Genomic DNA, 15082 nt, shown 5'->3' with positions numbered 1-15082 from the left:
CTTGAGAATATTTAGAGTTTTGATGGAGTTTTATATGGCATCCCTGGTTTAAATGAACTGTTGTCCTGAACACTAACATCGTTTGCAAATGCCAGCTTTCACCTCTGAAGTGTAAAACTTAAATTGACTTAAAACTAAAGGAGAATAAAAAGTATATTTCTGGAAGAATACCCCCTTGCCATTTCCTAAGTTTAACCTATCATTTAATAATATTTAGATAGCAATAAGTAATTGATTCAAAATTGACTTACCCAGAACACCAAGGAGAAGAGTTTAAGAAAAGTGATTAGAAGAGTTCTATGTAGCAAATGCTTTTATACTCTTAGTCAAATTGCCTGGAGGATGTGACACCCTTTTTGCATGAAGTCTTAATTAGTTGCAAAACAAACTTTGCTGCATGCATAACTTCTGCAAGTAATGAAACTGTTTTGCTCGCTGTTTGTGTTTGTTAGCTGCTGGGTCCTCACATAGTGTGCTAAATACATACTACACCCTGCAGGTAGGATTCACTTGAACATTTCACGGGTCAAAAAGAACTTGATGTGCTTCAGTAACCACATTTCAGTTATATCATGAGTTGATCAAGCATTTTTATTTGCATTTGTTGTTTTCCCCTCAAATTCAGTCTGTGAAAGGGATTCAAGGGAGCATCTGTAGCATCATTTGCTGTCAGGGATGTGGATTTTATTTTCATTTCACAAATCTGACATGTCCAGCGTGAAAGAAAAGAGTTTTCCTCTGAAATGCCTTACAGGGCACTAAACTTAGCACTACACAACTGTTATCCCTCGCAGTGAATATTCATGGATGAGAAGAAAAACTCGATAAATTCATAGCTGTTTTCCCAATGAGACTGGTCATCTCTGAACAGGGTTGGTTCCTAGGGAGAGAGCTCTCTTATCTAACATCCACTTCAGGCTTTACAGGATTTCAGTGGAGCATGTGTATTTGTTTCAGGTCTCTTTGCAGGGTTTGACCATGTTGCAATTAAAGGCAGCTAGATGCCACCCACCTTTTTTTTGCCACTGACTCAAAGTGAAGTCACGGAGCATCAGAGCTGGGTGGTGGTTTTTTTTTTTCCCAGCTTTTTGACCGGGTTGAAAAGGACAATATTATAGGAGAGGGAAGGTTGCAATGGACCGTACTCTGAAAGTGGTGTTTCCATCCAGGCTGTGTTTTTCTGTGACAGGATTCACATGGAAACACATTTCTGAAAAAGCCACCAGTTAGTGCAGCTGGGAGTTTTTTGCCATAAGTCACCTGACATGCCAGCTCATAAATCAGAAACAGTTTTTTAATACATAAAAGGTATACTTAATTAAAATCTTATTTTAATATCAAGGATAGGGATCACATATATTTGGGGATGCACTTAACGAGTACAGTACAAGTCACTGCGTTGTATTAGCATACCCTATGCACAATGCTTTATCTGCATAAATGACTGGGAATCAGTCTGAAATCTTTTGTTCTGATCACAAGTTCCCGTAAATGCTTTTGCCTTAGGACCCCTCCTAACATCCTCCTAAGCTACAGATAATTTACGATAGGAAGGAAAATGTAAAGTAAATAATAATTATGAACAAAGGAATCCTTCCTCCCAGTTTGCAAGGCAAGGAAGGGAGGCATATCATCTTCCCAGCACCACACAACGGCTGCCCTTCGCTTTGAATATAAATCCTGTGAAAGAGAAATAATTGTTTTGATAGTCTTTGACATGAGGTTTCAGGGTCTGATGGTTGCTTTAAGACAGTGAAGTTTAGTGTGGGAATAAGATTGCTGGGACTGGACTAAGAGAAGTGACCCAGCTGAGAGGACTCACTGGTTCAGGACAGAAGGGCATATTGCCACTTCATCCAGACACATGGGGATCCCTAAAGGCTCCTCCTTTAAGGGCCAGAGATACACCAGCTGCTCGGGAGAAGGTAAAGATCCAAAGCTGAAATACATTATTAACACTTCACAGCCCCGCAGAATGACTGGAGCCAAGGCTGGTGCAAGTTGCACAGTGTAGTATATTTATTTGTAGCCAATTTTCCCATGCTTTGGTCTCTTTTCACCTCTCTTTGCTCCATCCTGGTTAGGAAACTTTGTGCTCAGACTGACTCCCTGCTAGATACATTACTCTCATGCCTGTGCACCAGCATGCCTTCCTAAGATTTACCTCTAATTAATCTGCATAAGCACTGCTCTGCCACTGAGGAGCTATGTAACGTTAAAGCTGTGTAGCAGGATCCCTTGGGCTGAAAACTCATATATACATATATAGGGAGATTAATACATATTTATTTATATATGTTTATTTTAATTTAGAATTCACTTAGTAAGATTTGGCTCTTGCAATTTAACCACAGGTAAAGAAAATGATTGGTTGTATCAATATAAAATTCACAGAATCAATGAGGTTGGAAGAGCCCTCTGGGCTCATCGAGTCCAGCCATTGCCCTGACACCACCATGGCAACTAGACCATGGCACTAAGGGCCGTGTCCAGTCTTGTCTTAAACCCCTCCAGAGATGGTGACTCCACCACCTCCCTGGGCAGCCCCTTCCAATGGCTAATGACCCTTGCTGAGAAGAAATGCTTCCTAATGTCTAATCTGAACCTCCCCTAACCTGAACTAGCTCAGTTTTATAGACAAAGCAGCAAGAGTCCCCATGGTGGCCCAGGCACGGAGCCCTGTGGCAGGAGAGCCCCACGGGGTGGTTGGGAAGGAGCCTGGGAGTGGTGATTGCTGTGGGGTGGCAGCTCCTCCCCTGTGTCTGGGGCGACCAAGTGGCTCTGGACATCGCCTGAACCTGGGCAATGCCCCATGGAGGCTTTTTTTTTTGGGAGAAATCGGATTTGATCGTTAATAAACATGACAGGAAGATAGTTGGAACTGCCTGGCAAGAAAACCCTTAGCTGACAGCTATGCTCATCTTCTGTAGTTGAAGTATTTTGTGCCATTAATCCAGGCTTAGTGTAACCCGTGCTCCTCTTATGAGCCTCCTCTTTTCTAAATACTGTCCCAGAGGCTGCTCAGCACTTCGTGGTCATTGCATCCTCTTTTTACAGCCCCTTGTGCCATAGTCCGTGTGGGACTCATGACGCTTTTACTCTATTTTGGGTACTATATAAAATGCTGCCTTGCACTTCCCTTGCAGCTTAATTTTTCATTGCCTTTGGCAAATTTTAATTCTAGTTATTATCTAGGTTTAATAGTGAAGCACAAAGGCTAAATGAATTGTCAGAGGTCACTTGGTGAGCAAATGGAACAGCCTGGAGTAAAACAAGCTTTCCTCATTGGCATTTATCATATTATTTATAATTGGAATTCCAGCAACTCTTTGAAGTCTTAACTGAGATTGCATTGCATCGGGCAACCAAAGGGCAAGTCCCCACACCGAACAACAAGCCTTCGAACTCATTAGAGCTGAGAAACAAAAGCGAAGGGATTGCTATCTCTTTAACGAACGCACCATTAGTGCGCAGGGATTAAGGGAGGGGCTGTCAGTACAGAAAAGTACAGTGAGCACTTTTGGATGTGTCCTGAAATGACTTTTCCAGTTTTACACAGGAAATCTGTGGCAGTTGGGAAGTAAACACAGACTTGAGTTGTAATAAATTCTTTGATTTTAAGAGTACCCCTTCTATCCATGCTCTCCCAGCGCTGTTTCCACAATACACTGAGGATCTGGTGAGAGACCTGAAATTGAATCTGAAGAGATAAGTGTCCAAAGGGAGTAGAAACCCCAGTGTAGTGGAGAGCCACTTGGTCTGAACAAAACAGTGCTGGAAAGTCTCAAGCTGTGCTTTTTCTGCCCCCGCAGCTTAGAATAAATAGTGAATATTGATTTTTTTTTTTTAATTTTTTTTTCCTCTCTCCACAAAACAGAGAAACAAGTGCCAAGCTTTTCAAAGCTGCTTAAAGTATTTGAAACACCATCCCTAGTTAAAAGTCCGTGGCTTCATTTGTCTTTTGAAACCCAAGCTGTCACTTAAGAAATCTGCAATTACCAATCCCTGCAAATTACTAACTATGGAGTAATGATCTCTGTTAAAAAAATAATACCCTTTAAATGAAAATCCTACATCAAAAATCATCCCTTAGGTAATGGTTGGTTACCAAGGAAGAATTGTCTCAATGTGGATTTAGCTACTTTTCTGAAAAGAACAGTTAAAGAGGGGAAAAATAAAGAAAACAAAGTTTCAGAGAAATAGGAGGACTAAGGTGTGAGAACTTTCCTAAATTAATTAAAAGAGTAAAGAAGCCTTTTGTGTGTGAGGTCCTAATTAGCTGCCCAGATTATTTTTTCCCAAGAGTAAGTTCTGCATGCTGTGTGCATGTGTCAGACTAGCCCGATCTGCACATTTTCTGACCTTCACATTCTACCCATGTTCTTTCATCAGAGATGTACAAGAGCCTAATCCTTTGCTTGAACCATTCTCCTGACTCCTCTGAAAAGGCCTCTGAGTCTTTATTAAGGGTCTTAATAAAGTGTCTTTATTAAGGGTCTTAATAAAGTGTCTTTATTAAGGGTCTTAATAAAGTGTCTTTATTTTGTTATTCCTTTATCAATACGAGTAGTTCAGCTCTTTCAGAGACCCCTCCCCTAAATGCAAATAAAATTAAACAAGATGCGGAGGTCGTGTGTGCTTATACAATTATTCTGTTTTCACATATATTGTTTGTGTAATTTCTGAGAAATCAGTGTTCTCTGAGAAGGTTCAGGTTCTCTCTGCAACAAGTTTCATCAGTTGCCTGTTCTGAGCAATCTGACAGCAGTGCAAAGCTACATTAAAAATGAAAATCAAACAAAAATGTAGTGTGACGCAAGCACCTTAATACCTGACTAGAGAATGTACATTAATAACCTTGACACATGTTTCAGGGTGACTTTGTAACTCTGTTTTAAAACTCTGCAATCACACTGGGTGCTTAAAATATGATAATAAGTGTTTTGCGTGTATAAATCATTAATGAGAGTTTGCAAAGTGCTTTGAAATCCTTTAATCTGAAACTTCCGCAGGCCGTTCCCAATGGCTGGCATTGCTTTGGGACCTTTACAAAGCCATCTACTTTACAGGAATAACTTAGAAGATGAGGATCACAGATTGAATAAATTATTAAAAAAAGGAAAATAGTAGCAAGTCAGAAAATGAAATGGTTTCCAGAGAAAGGTGGTGGAGCATGAACGCTTTGTATACTGAAATCTCCCAATCTCCCCCAAGGTAAGATGGTACCTCAGCAGTGGCAGCATTTTGCCCAGAGAGATTTACTTGTGTAGTTACAACAGACAGTCCGTTAAACCTCCAAAGGGAATTTTTTACACCCAGCTACAAATGTAATCCCAGTATTAGGGGGGAGAGAGAGTGAGTTCTCTTTGCTGCTCATCAACCTTGTCCAAACAGCTGCCAGTTAAATTGTACCTGCTGTCTGAGGGCAGGATCCAGCTGCTTTGGAGTGCAGGAGTGCTAAAATTAAGGAGCAAAGACAAATTCTTTCTGCCTATATATCAGGTAAAGTGAACTCACTCTCCCTGAGCAGGTTCCTTGGGTATGGCCAAGGACAGAGGTCACTAAAGTAAGAGCCATGATCTTTGATATTCCTTCGTACAGAGCTTAGTGATTCCCTGTAACCCCTCCTCTGACATCCCCATGAGTCTGGCTTCGGAGCTGGCTGAGCTGTGAGAGGCATCCAGGGAGACAGAATTAAAAAGAACTCACCCAAACCACTCCTTCCCAGCGAGAGCTAAGGTTCGCTCCCACTGAAAAAATGATGAGAGTTTGGTTGCCAAAGCCACGGTGCCTCAAAGGATATAAATATTTAGAAATCACCTGCCTTGAAAACGAGGCGTCTCAGAGCTGTTCCAAATTTGAAGGCGGAAGTAACTGGTAGTTTTTTAAAGTCTGTTTATGTTTTCCAAGCAGTGCTCTCCAGCTCCCAGCCCATCTGTCTTCTAAATATGATTTGAGGGGACAGATGACTGGGGAACAAGTGCATCAGGCTGATGACAGGCAGCCTGCTAAAAATGCTAACAATTTTGCTGTTGAAGAGGGGCTGCCTCTTGAAATACCCTCACAGAAAGGGAAAATAATCTGTCACTGAGATGACTTGTATCCTGAGAAAAAAATGATTAAAATTATAAAGCTTTACCCTTCACGGCAGCAATCCTTGCAATGACATATAAACCCATGGAATTGAGTTTATTTGCATCTACTGGGATCCAGGGTCACCTGAGACTGTAAGGGGTGAGCAGGATCTTATCTGAATGCAGCGTATTATGAGGCCAGGAATCATGACCTTATTACGAACTGATTGGTGGAACACATACGTGACTTTGATCTGTTTATCTTAAAGGGATATTATTACTCAATTCATGGGTGTTTGAAGCCAATACCACACTTCAAGTATAATAACACAGCACTCTGCACGTATAAATGATTAATGAATACTTGTGATATGACATTTGATCCAAGGAGGACGCGCAGCTTCCTGATAAGCATTATTGCCCTAAGGATCCCTCCAACACATCTCCTAATTTAGGAGGGATCTACAGAGAAAAATTTTTACTGCTCTATTAGAGAAGCAAACAAGTAGCAGGTAAACAGCTCCAGCCAGGAAATCTGTCTGTAGGGAAGGGCAGATCTCAGGGTACGTGAGACACTTTCCCTTGACACACCAGCCCAAAGATGAGCTAAGTGAGAATCAAAAAAACTCTTTGTCATCCTTGGTGGCTGCAGCTTTCCACCTTGATTCTTACTGGCAAACCCTTTAATCAGGATCGATGCCCAAATAAGCATCCCAGGGACCACCCAAAGCTTGAGTGCAAAATGACACTTTGTCCAACAGAAAGGGTTAGGATGGCCAGAAATGTCCTTTTCTAAAGAATAAGAAACAAAATAACAATTTCTGTCTAGATGTCACATTGAAATAGAAGTGATTGCACTACACCAGGCTTTTCAGCACAGTGAAGTGTCATGGCAAGTCTCAGACCCTTCCTGCTCCAGCCTGAAGGAGCCCACTTGCAGTGGGGTCACTGACTGGGAATTTTCCCCATGAATATGGAGCCGATGTGTGGCTCTGGCTCTGCAGGTAGGCAACTTAGTCTTCTCCTGGTAGAGCTGAGGAAATTCTTTGTCACCAAGAAGGACATGCTGTGAAAGGCAAAGGGAGAGAAGCAATAACTTGGGATTTGTACAACACACGTTTGTGGCAGCAGGCTAATGCTTGAGAAAGTGGGTGGTTTGTGGTGGTGATTTCCCAAAACCCCATATTCCAACCTTATTTTGTTGCCCAGTGCTGCTGCATTATATCACAGAATCACAAAATCAATCAGGTTGGAAGAGACCTCTGGGATCATCGAGTCCAACCATTGCCCTGACAGTCATAAGAATTATATATAGTCATAAGAATTTAGAGTTGCTGGGGATCTGCTCCAGAAGTTTTAGAAAAGGTTGTTGTTATGACACACACAAAACTACTTTTTAATGAAAAAATTAATAACCCTGGTTTCTGAAGCTATTAAAGATTGCTGCTTAGGGAGTAACCGTGACTCTCAAATTTAAAGTGATGCCATTATCCAAGTGACATAAGTATTTAAATTTTGTCATATACTTGCAATAGTTACACAGTATGTACACTTTGTATGTCTCAACCATTAATGAATATTTGGGACTAACTTTGAAGTTCTTTCCTTTAAAGAAGCCAAAGGAGAAGCTTCAATATTGTTATATGTCTGCAGGCAGACACACCTCTGTGGCTTCTAAATGTGTAATGGAGCTAAATGAAAGATCAAGATTCTGATATTGCTAGATAGAAAACTTTAAGTGAAATATACTTTTTTGAATGAAAGAATATTTTACAAAAACATTTCCATTCATCCTGGAATTGGTCACTTATTCCACCTCAGTGATTGCTACAAGATGCATTCCTAATGAGTTTGGTTTTTCTCTGTGTTGGATTCTTAAAATAATAAAAATAAAATCACAAATCTGTGTGTGATGTTTCGTAGGAACTCTGCTGGGTGGATAATTTTGTCCCTTCCCAGTCAGTTTAATTCTTGTTTTGCTGTAGTTGTGATGTATTAGGCTCTGTTTTAATGAACTAAATTAAACATTTCTCTCTTCAGAAATGTTTCATGCAATGATGTAAAAATTTAAGCTTCCGTCTTTCTTCATTTTTCTTCATTTGGTTAGCCCAAATTGCCAACTCAAATTATTTGAATGTCGTATAAATGATTGTTTGCTACACCACCTGAATGAAGCATTTGGTTTTCTGTGTTTGGGTATGGTAATAAATCAACTGAAAATATGTGTCCAAGCAATTGCATGGATGCCATCTCCTCATGTGTTCTCAATTGCTCTAATTTCTTTCCTGCAGGAGGGTTGTCTGAATACTGTAAGTGGATGTTCTGGATACCAATTTGTTATGCCGGCACGTAAAACCTTTGCATATTACACCCCTAATTACACCAGGGAAACAGCTTGTCCAACAGCCCATAGCCAACACCAGATGCTGAACAGTATGTTTCCACTGCGAAATGCTTTGTAGAACAATTCTGGTTTGCCTTAAAAACCCACCGATTTGCTGTGCTAAATTCCTAAGTCAGCATCTCTCAACGCCTGCAGCACTTTTTCCATTGAGTGTCATCTCAAACGCTTAATGGGATGGTTTTGTATCTTGTACTACCACAGTCCTCTTTGCTGTCAGTACATGGATGAGTCAAAGTCCTGTTGTGAGAAGAGATTTTTTGTACTTCATGAGAGTCTGGACTATGCCATGTTGCACAATGGATTTTAATTGATATCTTGAAGGTGCAGTTCAGTATCTGGCCAGGTAGAAAGAGCTGACCTGTCTCACTCATTGTTCTTGCACAGTTTGAACGTGAGTCCATAAAGTCTAGACTTAAAGTCTGGACATAAAGTTTTCAGTCTCAGCTTGGTGAGATAGTTCTCAGTCTGACTGATGTCAGGAAAGGATTCTCCTTACAAGTAGTTGCTCCATTTTCTGACTGCATGTAAAAACATCAGATATCCTCCAAAAAGACCTCAGCTTACTATTGGAAGAAGGGAAGGGAAAAACACTCTTTGAGACTTTACAGAGATGGGGGGGGTCAAGGGGCAGATTATGTCTAAAAATATCTTGAAGTTTTAAGTTGGCTTGGAAGAACACACTTTTTAAAACATTCTGATGGTACCACATTGTGTGTTGGGAATTGCTAGAGATACTAAAAAATCAGAAGGTAGCGACACGATAAGTTATAAACCATGATATGGTTTCTGAAATAAAGCAGTTAATGTTGACTGACAAACTAAAAGTTTGCTACTGTGTAGGGTATGTGACCTAATTAGGCTTTTATCTAAAAAAAGATTTCACTCTCAAAGAGTGATTCAAACTAGATAATGTGGTGCATTACTAAGAAACAGAGAAAAATACCTGAAATATTTGTGCAAAACATGCAAATTTTCCAATTATGTAACTATCTAGGATGAGTCTCGCGTCATTCTGATTTGTAAATGGCCCTGTGAAAGACAAGCCAGTGACTAAAATGACAGACAGAGGAGGAAAAATGCATCTCTTTCCAAGCAGATCACCATAAACGTCTGAATTGCCTCAATCAACAGTGCTGAGCATGACATTCATTTGATCTCTAATTATGTCACATAAAACAAAGCTCTGGCACGGAATGGGCATGCCATTAGTAAGGAAATGGGGAGGGAGCATTGCAAGTACCAAATCAAAGCCATCTTCGGAAGTAGGGAGCGCTTTGCATGCAAGATGAGCTTGTTGGTAAACACATGACATGCTCAAAGGGTGCCCCTGGGCCTGGGGCGGTCTGGAGAAGTATAAAAGCCAGTCCCACAGCAGGCTCCCTCATCCACTTCTCTTGCCTTCTCCTCCTTGGTGGACAAGGTGAGTAGCAAGTGCCTCCATCTGCTTCTCTTCTTTGTCCTTTTTCTCTTTCTCTTCTGGCCTTGGTGTACCTTTGCTGAGACGCTGGCTCCTTTGTCGTATACCAGACATTCAGCTCCTTGCCACCATCATGGGAGATTGGAGAAGGTCTTGAGGTCTCTTTGCAGGGAAAGCTTGGGCTGGGGCTCTTTAATCTCTCTTCCTCACTTTCAGCCTGTCCCTGCTCCCCAGCCTGTGCCTTCTCTCTCACCGAGCAGGCTGCCAGGCTGCACCTCACCTGCTGCCTGTGCTTTCCCTGCCCTCTCTCCCAGGTGCACCTCCATCCCACAGCCATGTCCTGCTACGATCTGTGCCGTCCCTGTGGCCCAACCCCACTTGCCAACAGCTGCAACGAGCCCTGTGTCAGGCAGTGCCAGGACTCCCGCGTGATTATTGAACCATCTCCTGTGGTGGTGACCCTGCCTGGACCCATCCTCAGCTCCTTCCCCCAGAACACCGCTGTTGGCTCCACCACCTCCGCCGCCGTTGGCAGCATCCTGAGTGCTGAGGGAGTGCCCATCAACTCCGGAGGCTTTAACCTCTCTGGCTTTGGTGGCCGCTACTACGGCGGCAGAAGGTGCCTGCCCTGCTAAAGCCATGCTGGACGTCCAGTGAGGGCATCGACCAGGAAGCCCAAAGCCAGGTGCTGGACTGAGAATGGAGCTGCTGGGCAGGGTTTCCAGATGGGCTGAGCACCCTTGTGCCCTCCTGCAAAGGAGGGAGGGAAGCAAGGTGCCAGCCTGTGCTATCTGGAAACATGGCCAGCTGATGTCTTCTGCTTCTCCTGCTTTCTTCTCTGCATCGTGAGTGCCTGTTGTCTCCTGCTGTCCTGTGCCATGGGTTCATCCTGAAGCAAGTTGAGAGAGGTCCTGCTCATCACCCTCTCCCCTTGTGTGTGGGAGGAAGACGTGTGTCCCATTGCTGTGAAGGGGTGCCTGACTGTCAGCTGCCCTTGTAGCAGCCCGGGCTTGGTCCCTTCCACCACGCACTGCTTTTTTTTTCACTCTTTAAACTCATTAAAGTTTATGCTGCATTGTATCTTGAGTCTCCTCATGTTTCTTCCCTCCTGGGAATCCCAGCCAAGCTGTCCAGGGGGAAATGGGATGCCCTGGAGGGGAAAAGGGTGGGTGAGTAAGGGCCAGTGGTGGAGCTTCGATGTTCCTGGAGGAGCTGAGTACCCTCAAGGGCCATGGTCATTGGAAGAGACACGGGGCAGTGTAGGGGTGTGTGGTATTGTCTGAGTATGGAAAGGGTGGCCAGGAGCTCCCCCAAGGGTCGTGTGAGGAAGAAGCGAGGTGTGATTGTGTCTTCCAGTTGATGAGGCCACCCATTGACCTCGTGGAAGTTGTTTCGGTGCAGACGAACACCCACATGGCCAAGGCTCTGATTGCATATTACCACCCACAATGTCTCCTTGCCCTTCCCTCCTCCAAGCACTTCTTCCAACCCCTGGAACTGGAGGGAGTTTCAAGGGAGTTGAAGGGACATGTGGCCAACAGGGCAACTGTGTAAAGGGAGGTGTGAGTCCCCTGCTAGATTTTGGCACAATGCGGGTCAGTTGTACATGGGTATGTAAAATGGTAGGAGAGGGAATGGACACATAGGGATCATTGTTCCTCATCTGAAAGTGATGGGTAGTACCAGTGACATGTCCTGGAAACTCTGTGGAGGGTTAGAAGGGAGTAGGAAAAATATCTTGTCCCCTCCTGGAGCTGTCTTGTGGTCAGAAGAATTAAGTCTGGTGAGGTCCTTCTGTGTGTGTCCTGAAGCGGCATGTGTCTGGAGCAGATGTGCAGCAAATCCTCCAGAAACCACACTCAGCTGCTGTGCAGGCTGTGCCTGGAGAGGTCCCAAGCAGTGATCCTTTTGTCCTTCCAACCACGCCTCAAGCTGTGGAGACAGAGGGACTGCTACCTCACCAGTTCTGTTTGTAGTCCCTCCATCCCATGTCCTTGTCCTCCACAGACAATGCTTTGATCCTGCTGCTGTGGCCATGCTTCAGGTAGAGTAGGAGGCACCTCTTGTGCCGTGCTCCTCTCACTGTCCTTGCAAAGACTCGTGGACCCTGCTTGCTGCTGAGCAGGGTTGTGTGTTCTGTGGAAACCCTGCCAAGTATTTGGCCGTGCCTGTTGTACCAGCAGTGGGGATGTCCAAAGCAGGTGTAGTGGCAAAGACAGTGGCAGGAAGAAGGACGTGCATCGATTGGCCACCATGTGCCTTGGTCACTGGAGTGCCTCCAACTTTACCAGAGTTTTCCAGGCAGGAGTGATGGGAAGGGAATAGCCTTCATTCTTAAGCACTGGTACTCTGCTGCTTCAGGCGGGTAGGGATGACGGAGAGAAGGAAGATGGCAGAAGAGCCAGGCAAACTTCTGCCAAGAGCAAAGCTCAATCTCAGGGCGACTCAAAGCTAAGAGCAGAGGGGCCCCGCCTAGAAAGGCGAGGCCTAATAGAGCTTGAGTAAGCACAGCATGAGAGAGCACAACTGATGGTGCTGACCTGTGCATGTGGATGTCCAGGCTGAAGCCTCAGGGTTATGAGGTGACCTGCCCCATTCATCAGGAAGTTCTTCAAAGTGAGGCCCTGGAGGGCAAGGGAATGGCATCACCTGGCAAGGTGGGACGTTGCTCATCACTGGCTGCACCATCTACCTGTGCTAATGTGTCCTTTGCCCTGGGATCATTTTGGCCTCTAATAGTGTCACTTGAAAGGAGCCTGTGTGGCTGCATGGGCACGTCAGGAACAGGGAAATGAAAAGGCAGCGTTGCAGGGCACAAATGAATACCCCTATTTCTTTAACTGTGATGCTTTGCATGCAAGATGAGCTTGTTGGTAAACACATGACATGCTCATAGGGTGCCCCTGGGCCTGGGGCAGTCTGGAGCAGTATAAAAGCCAGTCCCACAGCAGGCTCCCTCATCCACTTCTCTTGCCTTCTCCTTCTTGGTGAACCAGGTGAGCTGCAACGGCCTTTGCCTGTTCCTTGTCTTTCTTCTTTTCCTTTTTGTGTTCTGGCCTCAACTGAGTCTTTACCTAGGTTACTTTTGCTGGCACTATTGCCACTTCTCTCTCTCCTCTTTGACACACTGTGGGGAGGTGGGAGAAGGTCTTGTCTGTGCTTTGCAGGGCCCCGTTGGGAAGTGCAGGGCCTAAGGCTCTTTTCCTCCCTTTCAGCCTGTCCCTGCTCCCCAGCCTGTGCCTTCTCTCTCACCGAGCAGGCTGCCAGGCCGCACCTCACCTGCTGCCTGTGCTTTCCCTGCCCTCTCTCCCAGGTGCACCTCCGTCCCACAGCCATGTCCTGCTACGATCTGTGCCGTCCCTGTGGCCCAACCCCACTTGCCAACAGCTGCAACGAGCCCTGTGTCAGGCAGTGCCAGGACTCCCGCGTGGTGATCCAGCCCTCTCCCGTGGTGGTGACCCTGCCCGGACCCATCCTCAGCTCCTTCCCCCAGAACACTGCTGTTGGCTCCACCACCTCCGCTGCTGTTGGCAGCATCCTGAGTGAGGAGGGAGTGCCCATCAACTCCGGAGGCTTTAACCTCTCTGGCTTTGGTGGCCGCTACTACGGCGGCAGAAGGTGCCTGCCCTGCTAAAGCCGTGCTGGACGTCCAGTGAGGGCATCGACCAGGAAGCCCAAAGCCAGGTGCCGGACTGAGAATGGAGCTGCTGGCCAGGGTTTCCAGATGGGTTGAGCACCCTTGTGTCCTCCTGCAAAGGAGGGAGAGAAGCAAGGTGCCAGCCCGTGCTGTCTGGAAACATGGCCAGCTGATGTCTTCTGCTTCTCCTGCTTTCTTCTCTGCATCGTGAGTGCCTGTTGTCGCCTGCTGTCCTGTGCCATGGATTCATCCTGAAGCAAGTTGAGAGAGGTCCTGCTCATCACCCTCTCCCCCTGTGTGTGGGAGGAAGATGTGTGTCCCATTGCTGTGAAGGGGTGCCTGACTGTCAGCTGCCCTTGTAGCAGCCTGGACCGGGTCCCTTCCACCACGCACTGCTTTGTTTCACTCTTTAAAGTCATTAAAGTTTATGCTGCATTGTATCTTGAGTCTCCTCATGTTCCTTCCCTCCTGGGAATCCCAGCCAAGCTGTCCAGGGGGAAATGGGATGCTACACAGGGTAAAGGCATGGCTGAAGGGATGTGGTGGACATGTATCTTTCTTGGGGGATTCAGAGGAGAGGAATCCCACTGAAATGGTCACCTGGAGGGGACTGTCCTTTACATGTGACAGAGTCATCCAAAGTCACCCACATCCCTTTGTCCTGGACACCAGATTTGTTCTGTCTCTCAGCAAACTACTGCGATGGCTTCCATGGCTCCAAGGCTTGTGTGGTGTGTGGCAGGTGCCCACGGAGTTGTGCCCCTTCACTTCTGCCCCCAGATCATCTCTCTGCACCCCCCAGGCCCCTTTCTGAAGTATCCAGCAATGTTGGCAGAGCTGCACACTCACTGCTTGGGAGTTTACATGACCTGTGTGCCATGACACTGCAGTGAGGGCATTTAGCAAGTCCCTCTCTGTCCCTTGCACACCAGAGGAAGGAAAGAAACCCTCCAGGATGCAGCCACTGTGCCTTCCTGCCCTGAACTGCAAGGCCACCGACACCAGCGAGGGAAGTAACCTTGCTTGCACATGGACTTGGCATGTAGTTGGTGATGTAGGAGAGGACAAGCTGCCTATCCTTTCCTCCCACATTCTCTAGTCCTCCACAGGTGATGTTTTGCCCAGTGCCTCCCAGTTCTGCTTCAGGTAGAGTGAGGGTCACCTCCTATGCTGCCCCATACGCTGTGGGAACCCCTACAGTGCCTTTCCCCTTAGCTAAAACTCCTCTTCCCTGAAAGACAGATGCTGTCAGCAACCCCCCTGTGCCCTGTGGTGAGGAAGGCCCTCAGGAAATGCAGACTCCATCAACGCTCATGGGCCAGGGTGAGCTGAGAGCAGAAGCAGAGTGGGGTGAAAAGATGGTAGCAGGAGGGAAGGCAACATGTGCGGCACGTGATCAGAGAGGGCAGGGTGTGGCAGGGCATTGGAGCCTTTGGGCAGAGCCTCGCCATAGGTGCAGACTGTGGGACTAGCACGGGCCAGTTGGAAACTGCATGTCTGAGTGTGCTGAGATGCTTGGGAAGAGGAAACAGAGATCCTGGTGTCTACTT

At 45.8% G+C, this 15082-nt stretch overlaps 2 pseudogenes; both read left to right on the top strand.

Moving 5' to 3' along the window:
- Window positions 1-9788: 9788 nt before the first annotated feature.
- On the top strand, window positions 9789-10530 carry LOC137671347 (feather beta keratin-like; annotated as a pseudogene).
- A 2210-nt stretch (window positions 10531-12740) lies between these two features.
- On the top strand, window positions 12741-13529 carry LOC137671353 (feather beta keratin-like; annotated as a pseudogene).
- The last annotated feature ends 1553 nt before the right edge of the window (window positions 13530-15082 follow it).

This window comes from Nyctibius grandis, chromosome 17 (assembly GCF_013368605.1).
Source record: "Nyctibius grandis isolate bNycGra1 chromosome 17, bNycGra1.pri, whole genome shotgun sequence".
NCBI lineage: Eukaryota > Metazoa > Chordata > Aves > Nyctibiiformes > Nyctibiidae > Nyctibius > Nyctibius grandis.
This window is presented reverse-complemented; position numbering and strand designations above follow the sequence as displayed.